Below are 10,000 nucleotides of genomic sequence, written 5' to 3' on the forward strand. Positions count from 1 at the left end.
TACCTGGATGGGAGACCGCCTGGGAATACCAGGTGCTGTAGGCTTTTTTGTACTCCAAGTTCAGGAAGTGAGCCATTTCTCAATTGCCTTTCAAAACTGCAAGGTCTAGCCGACTAGATGCTTAAAAGTACAAAACTCACTAGGCCCAGAGCCTACGGCCACACCACACTGAATGCGCCCAATCTCGTCTGATCTCGGAAGCTAAGCAGTGTCGGGCCTAGTTAGTACCTGGATGGGAGACCACCTGGGAATACCAGGTGCTGTAGGCTTTTTTGTGCTCCAAGTTCAGGAAGTGAGCCATTTCTCAATTGCCTTTCAAAACTGCAAGGTCTAGCTGACTAGATGCTTAAAAGTACAAAACTCACTAGGCCCAGAGCCTACGGCCACACCACACTGATTGTGCCCGATCTCGTCTGATCTCGGAAGCTAAGCAGTGTTGGGCCTAGTTAGTACCTGGATGGGAGACCACCTGGGAATACCAGGTGCTGTAGGCTTTTTTGTGCTCCAAGTTCAGGAAGTGAGCCATTTCACAATTGCCTTTCAAAACTGCAAGGTCTAGCCGACTAGATGCTTAAAAGTACAAAACTCACTAGGCCCAGAGCCTACGGCCACACCACACTGAATGCGCCCGATCTCGGAAGCTAAGCAGGGTCAGGCCTAGTTAGTACCTGGATGGGAGACTGCCTGGGAATACCAGGTGCTGTAGGCTTTTTTGTGCTCCATGATTAGTAATTGCGCAACTTCTCAATTATTTTTCAAATTTGGTATGTTTCCAAAATAATTGTATCCCGTTTTATAGCGGAAATGTTGGACAACATCATGAGGGCTGGAGCTACCTTTTTACATAGAATTAGCATACAGTTAGTGTGTTCATGGGTAATAAATCGACTTTCACATGTAATGCAGTACAGAGAATATTGAGTCCTTCAAGAGGCATGAAAGAAAACCATTATTGTGTTGATTGTTCTCTCCACCTCCCTGCAACAGACACAGGATGGATGAATTAAAGTTATCCTACCAGACATAGGAGTCCTGAATGGGCCCACCAGTCTTATATATCTCGCCTGATCGAGCCTGATCGAGCGATGAGCGTGGTATCATGTTGCAAGTGGCTGCATGGCTTAGCTTACTAAATGCAAATGCATAAGAGTAATATTCTTAGCATTCCTAGAGCCTACGGCCACACCACACTGAATGCACCCGATCTCAACTGATCTCGGAAGTTAAGCAGTGTCAGGCCTAGTTAGTACCTGGATGGGAGACCGCCTGGGAATACCAGGTGCTGTAGGCTTTTTTGTGCTCCAAGTTCAGGAAGTGAGCCCTTTCTCAATTGCCTTTTAAAACTGCAAGGTCTAGCCGACTAGATGCTTAAAAGTACAAAACTCACTAGGCCCAGAGCCTACGGCCACACCACACTGAATGTGCCTGATCTCGTCTGATCTCAGAAGCTAAGCTGTGTCGGGCCTAGTTAGTACCTGGATGGAAGACCGCCTGGGAATACCAGGTGTTGTAGGCTTTTTTGTACTCCAAGTTCAGGAAGTGAGCCATTTCTCAATTGCCTTTCAAAACTGCAAGGTCTAGCCGACTAGATGCTTAAAAGTACAAAACTCACAAGAACCAGAGCCTACGGCCACACCACACTGAATGCGCCCGATCTCGTCTGATCTCGGAAGCTAAGCAGTGTCGGGCCTCGTTAGTACCTGGATGGGAGACTGCCTGGGAATACCAGGTGCTGTAGGCTTTTTTTGTGCTCCAAGTTCAGGAAGTGAGCCATTTCTCAATTGCCTTTCAAAACTGCAAGGTCTAGCTGACTAGATGCTTAAAAGTACAAAACTCACTAGGCCCAGAGCCTACGGCCACACCACACTGATTGCGCCCGATCTCGTCTGATCTCGGAAGCTAAGCAGTGTCGGGCCTAGTTAGTACCTGGTTGGGAGACCACCTGGGAATACCAGGTGCTGTAGGCTTTTTTGTGCTCCAAGTTCAGGAAGTGAGCCATTTCACAATTCCCTTTCAAAACTGCAAGGTCTAGCCGACTAGATGCTTAAAAGTACAAAACTCACTAGGCCCAGAGCCTACGGCCACACCACACTGAATGTGCCCGATCTCGGAAGCTAAGCAGGGTCAGGCCTAGTTAGTACCTGGATGGGAGACTGCCTGGGAATACCAGGTGCTGTAGGCTCTTTTGTGCTCCATGATTAGTAATTGCGCAACTTCTCAATTATTTTTCAAATTTGGTATGTTTCCAAAATAATTGTATCCCGTTTTATAGCGGAAATGTTGGACAACATCATGAGGGCTGGAGCTACCTTTTTACATAGAATTAGCATACAGGTAGTGTGTTCATGGGTAATAAATCGACTTTCACATGTAATGCAGTACAGAGAATATTGAGTCCTTCAAGAGGCATGAAAGAAAACCATTATTGTGTTGATTGTTCTCTCCACCTCCCTGCAACAGACACAGGATGGATGAATTAAAGTTATCCTACCAGACATAGGAGTCCTGAATGGGCCCACCAGTCTTATATATCTCGCCTGATCGAGCCTGATCGAGCGATGAGCGTGGTATCATGTTGCAAGTGGCTGCATGGCTTAGCTTACTAAATGCAAATGCATAAGAGTAATATTCTTAGCATTCCTAGAGCCTACGGCCACACCACACTGAATGCACCCGATCTCGTCTGATCTCGGAAGTTAAGCAGTGTCAGGCCTAGTTAGTACCTGGATGGGAGACCGCCTGGGAATACCAGGTGCTGTAGGCTTTTTTGTGCTCCAAGTTCAGGAAGTGAGCCCTTTCTCAATTGCCTTTTAAAACTGCAAGGTCTAGCCGACTAGATGCTTAAAAGTACAACACTCACTAGGCCCAGAGCCTACGGCCACACCACACTGAATGCGCCTGATCTCGTCTGATCTCAGAAGCTAAGCAGTGTCGGGCCTAGTTAGTACCTGGATGGGAGACCGCCTGGGAATACCAGGTGCTGTAGGCTTTTTTGTACTCCAAGTTCAGGAAGTGAGCCATTTCTCAATTGCCTTTCAAAACTGCAAGGTCTAGCCGACTAGATGCTTAAAAGTACAAAACTCACTAGGCCCAGAGCCTACGGCCACACCACACTGAATGCGCCCAATCTCGTCTGATCTCGGAAGCTAAGCAGTGTCGGGCCTAGTTAGTACCTGGATGGGAGACCACCTGGGAATACCAGGTGCTGTCGGCTTTTTTGTGCTCCAAGTTCAGGAAGTGAGCCATTTCACAATTGCCTTTCAAAACTGCAAGGTCTAGCCGACTAGATGCTTAAAAGTACAAACTCACTAGGTCCAGAGCCTACGGCCACACCACACTGAATGCGCCCGATCTCGGAAGCTAAGCAGGGTCGGGCCTAGTTAGTACCTGGATGGGAGACCGCCTGGGAATACCAGGTGCTGTAGGCTTTTTTGTGCTCCAAGTTCAGGAAGTGAGCCATTTCTCAATTGCCTTTCAAAATTGCAAGGTCTAGCTGACTAGATGCTTAAAAGTACAAAACTCACTAGGCCCAGAGCCTACGGCCACACCACACTGATTGCGTCTGATCTCGGAAGCTAAGCAGTGTCGGGCCTCGTTAGTACCTGGATGGGAGACCGCCTGGGAATACCAGGTGCTGTAGGCTTTTTTGTGCTCCAAGTTCAGGAAGTGAGCCATTTCTCAATTGCCTTTCAAAACTGCAAGGTCTAGCTGACTAGATGCTTAAAAGTACAAAACTCACTAGGCCCAGAGCCTACGGCCACACCACACTGATTGTGCCCGATCTCGTCTGATCTCGGAAGCTAAGCAGTGTTGGGCCTAGTTAGTACCTGGATGGGAGACCACCTGGGAATACCAGGTGCTGTAGGCTTTTTTGTGCTCCAAGTTCAGGAAGTGAGCCATTTCACAATTGCCTTTCAAAACTGCAAGGTCTAGCCGACTAGATGCTTAAAAGTACAAAACTCACTAGGCCCAGAGCCTACGGCCACACCACACTGAATGCGCCCGATCTCGGAAGCTAAGCAGGGTCAGGCCTAGTTAGTACCTGGATGGGAGACTGCCTGGGAATACCAGGTGCTGTAGGCTTTTTTGTGCTCCATGATTAGTAATTGCGCAACTTCTCAATTATTTTTCAAATTTGGTATGTTTCCAAAATAATTGTATCCCGTTTTATAGCGGAAATGTTGGACAACATCATGAGGGCTGGAGCTACCTTTTTACATAGAATTAGCATACAGTTAGTGTGTTCATGGGTAATAAATCGACTTTCACATGTAATGCAGTACAGAGAATATTGAGTCCTTCAAGAGGCATGAAAGAAAACCATTATTGTGTTGATTGTTCTCTCCACCTCCCTGCAACAGACACAGGATGGATGAATTAAAGTTATCCTACCAGACATAGGAGTCCTGAATGGGCCCACCAGTCTTATATATCTCGCCTGATCGAGCCTGATCGAGCGATGAGCGTGGTATCATGTTGCAAGTGGCTGCATGGCTTAGCTTACTAAATGCAAATGCATAAGAGTAATATTCTTAGCATTCCTAGAGCCTACGGCCACACCACACTGAATGCACCCGATCTCGACTGATCTCGGAAGTTAAGCAGTGTCAGGCCTAGTTAGTACCTGGATGGGAGACCGCCTGGGAATACCAGGTGCTGTAGGCTTTTTTGTGCTCCAAGTTCAGGAAGTGAGCCCTTTCTCAATTGCCTTTTAAAACTGCAAGGTCTAGCCGACTAGATGCTTAAAAGTACAAAACTCACTAGGCCCAGAGCCTACGGCCACACCACACTGAATGTGCCTGATCTCGTCTGATCTCAGAAGCTAAGCAGTGTCGGGCCTAGTTAGTACCTGGATAGAAGACCGCCTGGGAATACCAGGTGCTGTAGGCTTTTTTGTACTCCAAGTTCAGGAAGTGAGCCATTTCTCAATTGCCTTTCAAAACTGCAAGGTCTAGCCGACTAGATGCTTAAAAGTACAAAACTCACAAGAACCAGAGCCTACGGCCACACCACACTGAATGCGCCCGATCTCGTCTGATCTCGGAAGCTAAGCAGTGTCGGGCCTCGTTAGTACCTGGATGGGAGACTGCCTGGGAATACCAGGTGCTGTAGGCTTTTTTGTGCTCCAAGTTCAGGAAGTGAGCCATTTCTCAATTGCCTTTCAAAACTGCAAGGTCTAGCTGACTAGATGCTTAAAAGTACAAAACTCACTAGGCCCAGAGCCTACGGCCACACCACACTGATTGCGCCCGATCTCGTCTGATCTCGGAAGCTAAGCAGTGTCGGGCCTAGTTAGTACCTGGATGGGAGACCACCTGGGAATACCAGGTGCTGTAGGCTTTTTTGTGCTCCAAGTTCAGGAAGTGAGCCATTTCACAATTCCCTTTCAAAACTGCAAGGTCTAGCCGACTAGATGCTTAAAAGTACAAAACTCACTAGGCCCAGAGCCTACGGCCACACCACACTGAATGTGCCCGATCTCGGAAGCTAAGCAGGGTCAGGCCTAGTTAGTACCTGGATGGGAGACTGCCTGGGAATACCAGGTGCTGTAGGCTCTTTTGTGCTCCATGATTAGTAATTGCGCAACTTCTCAATTATTTTTCAAATTTGGTATGTTTCCAAAATAATTGTATCCCGTTTTATAGCGGAAATGTTGGACAACATCATGAGGGCTGGAGCTACCTTTTTACATAGAATTAGCATACAGGTAGTGTGTTCATGGGTAATAAATCGACTTTCACATGTAATGCAGTACAGAGAATATTGAGTCCTTCAAGAGGCATGAAAGAAAACCATTATTGTGTTGATTGTTCTCTCCACCTCCCTGCAACAGACACAGGATGGATGAATTAAAGTTATCCTACCAGACATAGGAGTCCTGAATGGGCCCACCAGTCTTATATATCTCGCCTGATCGAGCCTGATCGAGCGATGAGCGTGGTATCATGTTGCAAGTGGCTGCATGGCTTAGCTTACTAAATGCAAATGCATAAGAGTAATATTCTTAGCATTCCTAGAGCCTACGGCCACACCACACTGAATGCACCCGATCTCGTCTGATCTCGGAAGTTAAGCAGTGTCAGGCCTAGTTAGTACCTGGATGGGAGACCGCCTGGGAATACCAGGTGCTGTAGGCTTTTTTGTGCTCCAAGTTCAGGAAGTGAGCCCTTTCTCAATTGCCTTTTAAAACTGCAAGGTCTAGCCGACTAGATGCTTAAAAGTACAACACTCACTAGGCCCAGAGCCTACGGCCACACCACACTGAATGCGCCTGATCTCGTCTGATCTCAGAAGCTAAGCAGTGTCGGGCCTAGTTAGTACCTGGATGGGAGACCGCCTGGGAATACCAGGTGCTGTAGGCTTTTTTGTACTCCAAGTTCAGGAAGTGAGCCATTTCTCAATTGCCTTTCAAAACTGCAAGGTCTAGCCGACTAGATGCTTAAAAGTACAAAACTCACTAGGCCCAGAGCCTACGGCCACACCACACTGAATGCGCCCAATCTCGTCTGATCTCGGAAGCTAAGCAGTGTCGGGCCTAGTTAGTACCTGGATGGGAGACCACCTGGGAATACCAGGTGCTGTAGGCTTTTTTGTGCTCCAAGTTCAGGAAGTGAGCCATTTCACAATTGCCTTTCAAAACTGCAAGGTCTAGCCGACTAGATGCTTAAAAGTACAAACTCACTAGGCCCAGAGCCTACGGCCACACCACACTGAATGCGCCCGATCTCGGAAGCTAAGCAGGGTCGGGCCTAGTTAGTACCTGGATGGGAGACCGCCTGGGAATACCAGGTGCTGTAGGCTTTTTTGTGCTCCAAGTTCAGGAAGTGAGCCATTTCTCAATTGCCTTTCAAAATTGCAAGGTCTAGCTGACTAGATGCTTAAAAGTACAAAACTCACTAGGCCCAGAGCCTACGGCCACACCACACTGATTGCGCCCGATCTCGTCTGATCTCGGAAGCTAAGCAGTGTCGGGCCTCGTTAGTACCTGGATGGGAGACCGCCTGGGAATACCAGGTGCTGTAGGCTTTTTTGTGCTCCAAGTTCAGGAAGTGAGCCATTTCTCAATTGCCTTTCAAAACTGCAAGGTCTAGCTGACTAGATGCTTAAAAGTACAAAACTCACTAGGCCCAGAGCCTACGGCCACACCACACTGATTGCGCCCGATCTCGTCTGATCTCGGAAGCTAAGCAGTGTCGGGCCTAGTTAGTACCTGGATGGGAGACCACCTGGGAATACCAGGTGCTGTAGGCTTTTTTGTGCTCCAAGTTCAGGAAGTGAGCCATTTCACAATTGCCTTTCAAAACTGCAAGGTCTAGCCGACTAGATGCTTAAAAGTACAAAACTCACTAGGCCCAGAGCCTACGGCCACACCACACTGAATGCGCCCGATCTCGGAAGCTAAGCAGGGTCAGGCCTAGTTAGTACCTGGATGGGAGACTGCCTGGGAATACCAGGTGCTGTAGGCTTTTTTGTGCTCCATGATTAGTAATTGCGCAACTTCTCAATTATTTTTCAAATTTGGTATGTTTCCAAAATAATTGTATCCCGTTTTATAGCGGAAATGTTGGACAACATCATGAGGGCTGGAGCTACCTTTTTACATAGAATTAGCATACAGGTAGTGTGTTCATGGGTAATAAATCGACTTTCACATGTAATGCAGTACAGAGAATATTGAGTCCTTCAAGAGGCATGAAAGAAAACCATTATTGTGTTGATTGTTCTCTCCACCTCCCTGCAACAGACACAGGATGGATGAATTAAAGTTATCCTACCAGACATAGGAGTCCTGAATGGGCCCACCAGTCTTATATATCTCGCCTGATCGAGCCTGATCGAGCGATGAGCGTGGTATCATGTTGCAAGTGGCTGCATGGCTTAGCTTACTAAATGCAAATGCATAAGAGTAATATTCTTAGCATTCCTAGAGCCTACGGCCACACCACACTGAATGCACCCGATCTCGACTGATCTCGGAAGTTAAGCAGTGTCAGGCCTAGTTAGTACCTGGATGGGAGACCGCCTGGGAATACCAGGTGCTGTAGGCTTTTTTGTGCTCCAAGTTCAGGAAGTGAGCCCTTTCTCAATTGCCTTTTAAAACTGCAAGGTCTAGCCGACTAGATGCTTAAAAGTACAAAACTCACTAGGCCCAGAGCCTACGGCCACACCACACTGAATGTGCCTGATCTCGTCTGATCTCAGAAGCTAAGCAGTGTCGGGCCTAGTTAGTACCTGGATGGAAGACCGCCTGGGAATACCAGGTGCTGTAGGCTTTTTTGTACTCCAAGTTCAGGAAGTGAGCCATTTCTCAATTGCCTTTCAAAACTGCAAGGTCTAGCCGACTAGATGCTTAAAAGTACAAAACTCACAAGAACCAGAGCCTACGGCCACACCACACTGAATGCGCCCGATCTCGTCTGATCTCGGAAGCTAAGCAGTGTCGGGCCTCGTTAGTACCTGGATGGGAGACTGCCTGGGAATACCAGGTGCTGTAGGCTTTTTTGTGCTCCAAGTTCAGGAAGTGAGCCATTTCTCAATTGCCTTTCAAAACTGCAAGGTCTAGCTGACTAGATGCTTAAAAGTACAAAACTCACTAGGCCCAGAGCCTACGGCCACACCACACTGATTGCGCCCGATCTCGTCTGATCTCGGAAGCTAAGCAGTGTCGGGCCTAGTTAGTACCTGGATGGGAGACCACCTGGGAATACCAGGTGCTGTAGGCTTTTTTGTGCTCCAAGTTCAGGAAGTGAGCCATTTCACAATTCCCTTTCAAAACTGCAAGGTCTAGCCGACTAGATGCTTAAAAGTACAAAACTCACTAGGCCCAGAGCCTACGGCCACACCACACTGAATGTGCCCGATCTCGGAAGCTAAGCAGGGTCAGGCCTAGTTAGTACCTGGATGGGAGACTGCCTGGGAATACCAGGTGCTGTAGGCTCTTTTGTGCTCCATGATTAGTAATTGCGCAACTTCTCAATTATTTTTCAAATTTGGTATGTTTCCAAAATAATTGTATCCCGTTTTATAGCGGAAATGTTGGACAACATCATGAGGGCTGGAGCTACCTTTTTACATAGAATTAGCATACAGGTAGTGTGTTCATGGGTAATAAATCGACTTTCACATGTAATGCAGTACAGAGAATATTGAGTCCTTCAAGAGGCATGAAAGAAAACCATTATTGTGTTGATTGTTCTCTCCACCTCCCTGCAACAGACACAGGATGGATGAATTAAAGTTATCCTACCAGACATAGGAGTCCTGAATGGGCCCACCAGTCTTATATATCTCGCCTGATCGAGCCTGATCGAGCGATGAGCGTGGTATCATGTTGCAAGTGGCTGCATGGCTTAGCTTACTAAATGCAAATGCATAAGAGTAATATTCTTAGCATTCCTAGAGCCTACGGCCACACCACACTGAATGCACCCGATCTCGTCTGATCTCGGAAGTTAAGCAGTGTCAGGCCTAGTTAGTACCTGGATGGGAGACCGCCTGGGAATACCAGGTGCTGTAGGCTTTTTTGTGCTCCAAGTTCAGGAAGTGAGCCCTTTCTCAATTGCCTTTTAAAACTGCAAGGTCTAGCCGACTAGATGCTTAAAAGTACAACACTCACTAGGCCCAGAGCCTACGGCCACACCACACTGAATGCGCCTGATCTCGTCTGATCTCAGAAGCTAAGCAGTGTCGGGCCTAGTTAGTACCTGGATGGGAGACCGCCTGGGAATACCAGGTGCTGTAGGCTTTTTTGTACTCCAAGTTCAGGAAGTGAGCCATTTCTCAATTGCCTTTCAAAACTGCAAGGTCTAGCCGACTAGATGCTTAAAAGTACAAACTCACTAGGCCCAGAGCCTACGGCCACACCACACTGAATGCGCCCGATCTCGGAAGCTAAGCAGGGTCGGGCCTAGTTAGTACCTGGATGGGAGACCGCCTGGGAATACCAGGTGCTGTAGGCTTTTTTGTGCTCCAAGTTCAGGAAGTGAGCCATTTCTCAATT

The 10,000-nt window shown here is 47.6% G+C and overlaps 26 non-coding genes and 10 pseudogenes across 26 annotated transcripts in view; all 36 read left to right on the forward strand.

Annotated features, from left to right (window-relative positions):
* The window catches only part of LOC138538280 (5S ribosomal RNA), a 119-nt gene extending 75 nt beyond the window's left edge, over positions 1-44 (forward strand). The window contains exon 1 of the ribosomal RNA XR_011286386.1: positions 1-44. This exon is cut by the window's left edge and continues 75 nt beyond it. This is a non-coding gene — a ribosomal RNA (5S ribosomal RNA).
* A 106-nt stretch (positions 45-150) lies between these two features.
* On the forward strand, positions 151-269 carry LOC138537633 (5S ribosomal RNA). Its single transcript, XR_011285763.1, has one exon. It is a non-coding gene; the product is annotated as a 5S ribosomal RNA (ribosomal RNA).
* A 106-nt stretch (positions 270-375) lies between these two features.
* On the forward strand, positions 376-494 carry LOC138549467 (5S ribosomal RNA). Its single transcript, XR_011293250.1, has one exon. It is a non-coding gene; the product is annotated as a 5S ribosomal RNA (ribosomal RNA).
* Positions 495-600: 106 nt separating this feature from the next.
* Positions 601-709, forward strand: LOC138544849 (5S ribosomal RNA; annotated as a pseudogene).
* Positions 710-1,172: 463 nt separating this feature from the next.
* LOC138537237 (5S ribosomal RNA) lies at positions 1,173-1,291 on the forward strand. The gene has a single exon (XR_011285379.1). It is a non-coding gene; the product is annotated as a 5S ribosomal RNA (ribosomal RNA).
* Positions 1,292-1,397: 106 nt separating this feature from the next.
* LOC138542390 (5S ribosomal RNA) lies at positions 1,398-1,516 on the forward strand. Its single transcript, XR_011290373.1, has one exon. It is a non-coding gene; the product is annotated as a 5S ribosomal RNA (ribosomal RNA).
* Positions 1,517-1,622: 106 nt separating this feature from the next.
* Positions 1,623-1,741, forward strand: LOC138540408 (5S ribosomal RNA). The gene has a single exon (XR_011288457.1). It is a non-coding gene; the product is annotated as a 5S ribosomal RNA (ribosomal RNA).
* A 107-nt stretch (positions 1,742-1,848) lies between these two features.
* On the forward strand, positions 1,849-1,967 carry LOC138550799 (5S ribosomal RNA). The gene has a single exon (XR_011294545.1). It is a non-coding gene; the product is annotated as a 5S ribosomal RNA (ribosomal RNA).
* Positions 1,968-2,073: 106 nt separating this feature from the next.
* On the forward strand, positions 2,074-2,182 carry LOC138545878 (5S ribosomal RNA; annotated as a pseudogene).
* Positions 2,183-2,645: 463 nt separating this feature from the next.
* On the forward strand, positions 2,646-2,764 carry LOC138548626 (5S ribosomal RNA). Its single transcript, XR_011292420.1, has one exon. It is a non-coding gene; the product is annotated as a 5S ribosomal RNA (ribosomal RNA).
* Positions 2,765-2,870: 106 nt separating this feature from the next.
* On the forward strand, positions 2,871-2,989 carry LOC138538292 (5S ribosomal RNA). Its single transcript, XR_011286398.1, has one exon. It is a non-coding gene; the product is annotated as a 5S ribosomal RNA (ribosomal RNA).
* A 106-nt stretch (positions 2,990-3,095) lies between these two features.
* Positions 3,096-3,214, forward strand: LOC138541682 (5S ribosomal RNA). Its single transcript, XR_011289683.1, has one exon. It is a non-coding gene; the product is annotated as a 5S ribosomal RNA (ribosomal RNA).
* A 105-nt stretch (positions 3,215-3,319) lies between these two features.
* LOC138542781 (5S ribosomal RNA) lies at positions 3,320-3,428 on the forward strand (annotated as a pseudogene).
* Positions 3,429-3,534: 106 nt separating this feature from the next.
* LOC138544594 (5S ribosomal RNA) lies at positions 3,535-3,643 on the forward strand (annotated as a pseudogene).
* Positions 3,644-3,749: 106 nt separating this feature from the next.
* LOC138549468 (5S ribosomal RNA) lies at positions 3,750-3,868 on the forward strand. Its single transcript, XR_011293251.1, has one exon. It is a non-coding gene; the product is annotated as a 5S ribosomal RNA (ribosomal RNA).
* A 106-nt stretch (positions 3,869-3,974) lies between these two features.
* LOC138544850 (5S ribosomal RNA) lies at positions 3,975-4,083 on the forward strand (annotated as a pseudogene).
* A 463-nt stretch (positions 4,084-4,546) lies between these two features.
* LOC138538010 (5S ribosomal RNA) lies at positions 4,547-4,665 on the forward strand. Its single transcript, XR_011286125.1, has one exon. It is a non-coding gene; the product is annotated as a 5S ribosomal RNA (ribosomal RNA).
* A 106-nt stretch (positions 4,666-4,771) lies between these two features.
* LOC138542131 (5S ribosomal RNA) lies at positions 4,772-4,890 on the forward strand. Its single transcript, XR_011290119.1, has one exon. It is a non-coding gene; the product is annotated as a 5S ribosomal RNA (ribosomal RNA).
* Positions 4,891-4,996: 106 nt separating this feature from the next.
* On the forward strand, positions 4,997-5,115 carry LOC138540409 (5S ribosomal RNA). Its single transcript, XR_011288458.1, has one exon. It is a non-coding gene; the product is annotated as a 5S ribosomal RNA (ribosomal RNA).
* A 106-nt stretch (positions 5,116-5,221) lies between these two features.
* Positions 5,222-5,340, forward strand: LOC138547257 (5S ribosomal RNA). Its single transcript, XR_011291104.1, has one exon. It is a non-coding gene; the product is annotated as a 5S ribosomal RNA (ribosomal RNA).
* A 106-nt stretch (positions 5,341-5,446) lies between these two features.
* Positions 5,447-5,555, forward strand: LOC138545879 (5S ribosomal RNA; annotated as a pseudogene).
* Positions 5,556-6,018: 463 nt separating this feature from the next.
* On the forward strand, positions 6,019-6,137 carry LOC138548628 (5S ribosomal RNA). Its single transcript, XR_011292422.1, has one exon. It is a non-coding gene; the product is annotated as a 5S ribosomal RNA (ribosomal RNA).
* Positions 6,138-6,243: 106 nt separating this feature from the next.
* Positions 6,244-6,362, forward strand: LOC138538304 (5S ribosomal RNA). Its single transcript, XR_011286409.1, has one exon. It is a non-coding gene; the product is annotated as a 5S ribosomal RNA (ribosomal RNA).
* A 106-nt stretch (positions 6,363-6,468) lies between these two features.
* Positions 6,469-6,587, forward strand: LOC138537635 (5S ribosomal RNA). Its single transcript, XR_011285764.1, has one exon. It is a non-coding gene; the product is annotated as a 5S ribosomal RNA (ribosomal RNA).
* Positions 6,588-6,692: 105 nt separating this feature from the next.
* Positions 6,693-6,801, forward strand: LOC138542782 (5S ribosomal RNA; annotated as a pseudogene).
* A 106-nt stretch (positions 6,802-6,907) lies between these two features.
* LOC138536794 (5S ribosomal RNA) lies at positions 6,908-7,026 on the forward strand. Its single transcript, XR_011284957.1, has one exon. It is a non-coding gene; the product is annotated as a 5S ribosomal RNA (ribosomal RNA).
* A 106-nt stretch (positions 7,027-7,132) lies between these two features.
* Positions 7,133-7,251, forward strand: LOC138547258 (5S ribosomal RNA). Its single transcript, XR_011291105.1, has one exon. It is a non-coding gene; the product is annotated as a 5S ribosomal RNA (ribosomal RNA).
* Positions 7,252-7,357: 106 nt separating this feature from the next.
* On the forward strand, positions 7,358-7,466 carry LOC138544851 (5S ribosomal RNA; annotated as a pseudogene).
* Positions 7,467-7,929: 463 nt separating this feature from the next.
* LOC138538011 (5S ribosomal RNA) lies at positions 7,930-8,048 on the forward strand. Its single transcript, XR_011286126.1, has one exon. It is a non-coding gene; the product is annotated as a 5S ribosomal RNA (ribosomal RNA).
* Positions 8,049-8,154: 106 nt separating this feature from the next.
* On the forward strand, positions 8,155-8,273 carry LOC138539251 (5S ribosomal RNA). Its single transcript, XR_011287324.1, has one exon. It is a non-coding gene; the product is annotated as a 5S ribosomal RNA (ribosomal RNA).
* Positions 8,274-8,379: 106 nt separating this feature from the next.
* Positions 8,380-8,498, forward strand: LOC138540410 (5S ribosomal RNA). Its single transcript, XR_011288459.1, has one exon. It is a non-coding gene; the product is annotated as a 5S ribosomal RNA (ribosomal RNA).
* A 106-nt stretch (positions 8,499-8,604) lies between these two features.
* Positions 8,605-8,723, forward strand: LOC138547259 (5S ribosomal RNA). The gene has a single exon (XR_011291106.1). It is a non-coding gene; the product is annotated as a 5S ribosomal RNA (ribosomal RNA).
* A 106-nt stretch (positions 8,724-8,829) lies between these two features.
* Positions 8,830-8,938, forward strand: LOC138545880 (5S ribosomal RNA; annotated as a pseudogene).
* A 463-nt stretch (positions 8,939-9,401) lies between these two features.
* On the forward strand, positions 9,402-9,520 carry LOC138548629 (5S ribosomal RNA). The gene has a single exon (XR_011292423.1). It is a non-coding gene; the product is annotated as a 5S ribosomal RNA (ribosomal RNA).
* Positions 9,521-9,626: 106 nt separating this feature from the next.
* Positions 9,627-9,745, forward strand: LOC138538315 (5S ribosomal RNA). Its single transcript, XR_011286420.1, has one exon. It is a non-coding gene; the product is annotated as a 5S ribosomal RNA (ribosomal RNA).
* A 105-nt stretch (positions 9,746-9,850) lies between these two features.
* LOC138542783 (5S ribosomal RNA) lies at positions 9,851-9,959 on the forward strand (annotated as a pseudogene).
* The last annotated feature ends 41 nt before the right edge of the window (positions 9,960-10,000 follow it).

Source organism: Ambystoma mexicanum, unplaced genomic scaffold (assembly GCF_040938575.1).
Source record: "Ambystoma mexicanum isolate Mex_15411 unplaced genomic scaffold, UKY_AmexF1_1 Mex_scaf10, whole genome shotgun sequence".
In the NCBI taxonomy this organism is placed as follows: domain Eukaryota; kingdom Metazoa; phylum Chordata; class Amphibia; order Caudata; family Ambystomatidae; genus Ambystoma; species Ambystoma mexicanum.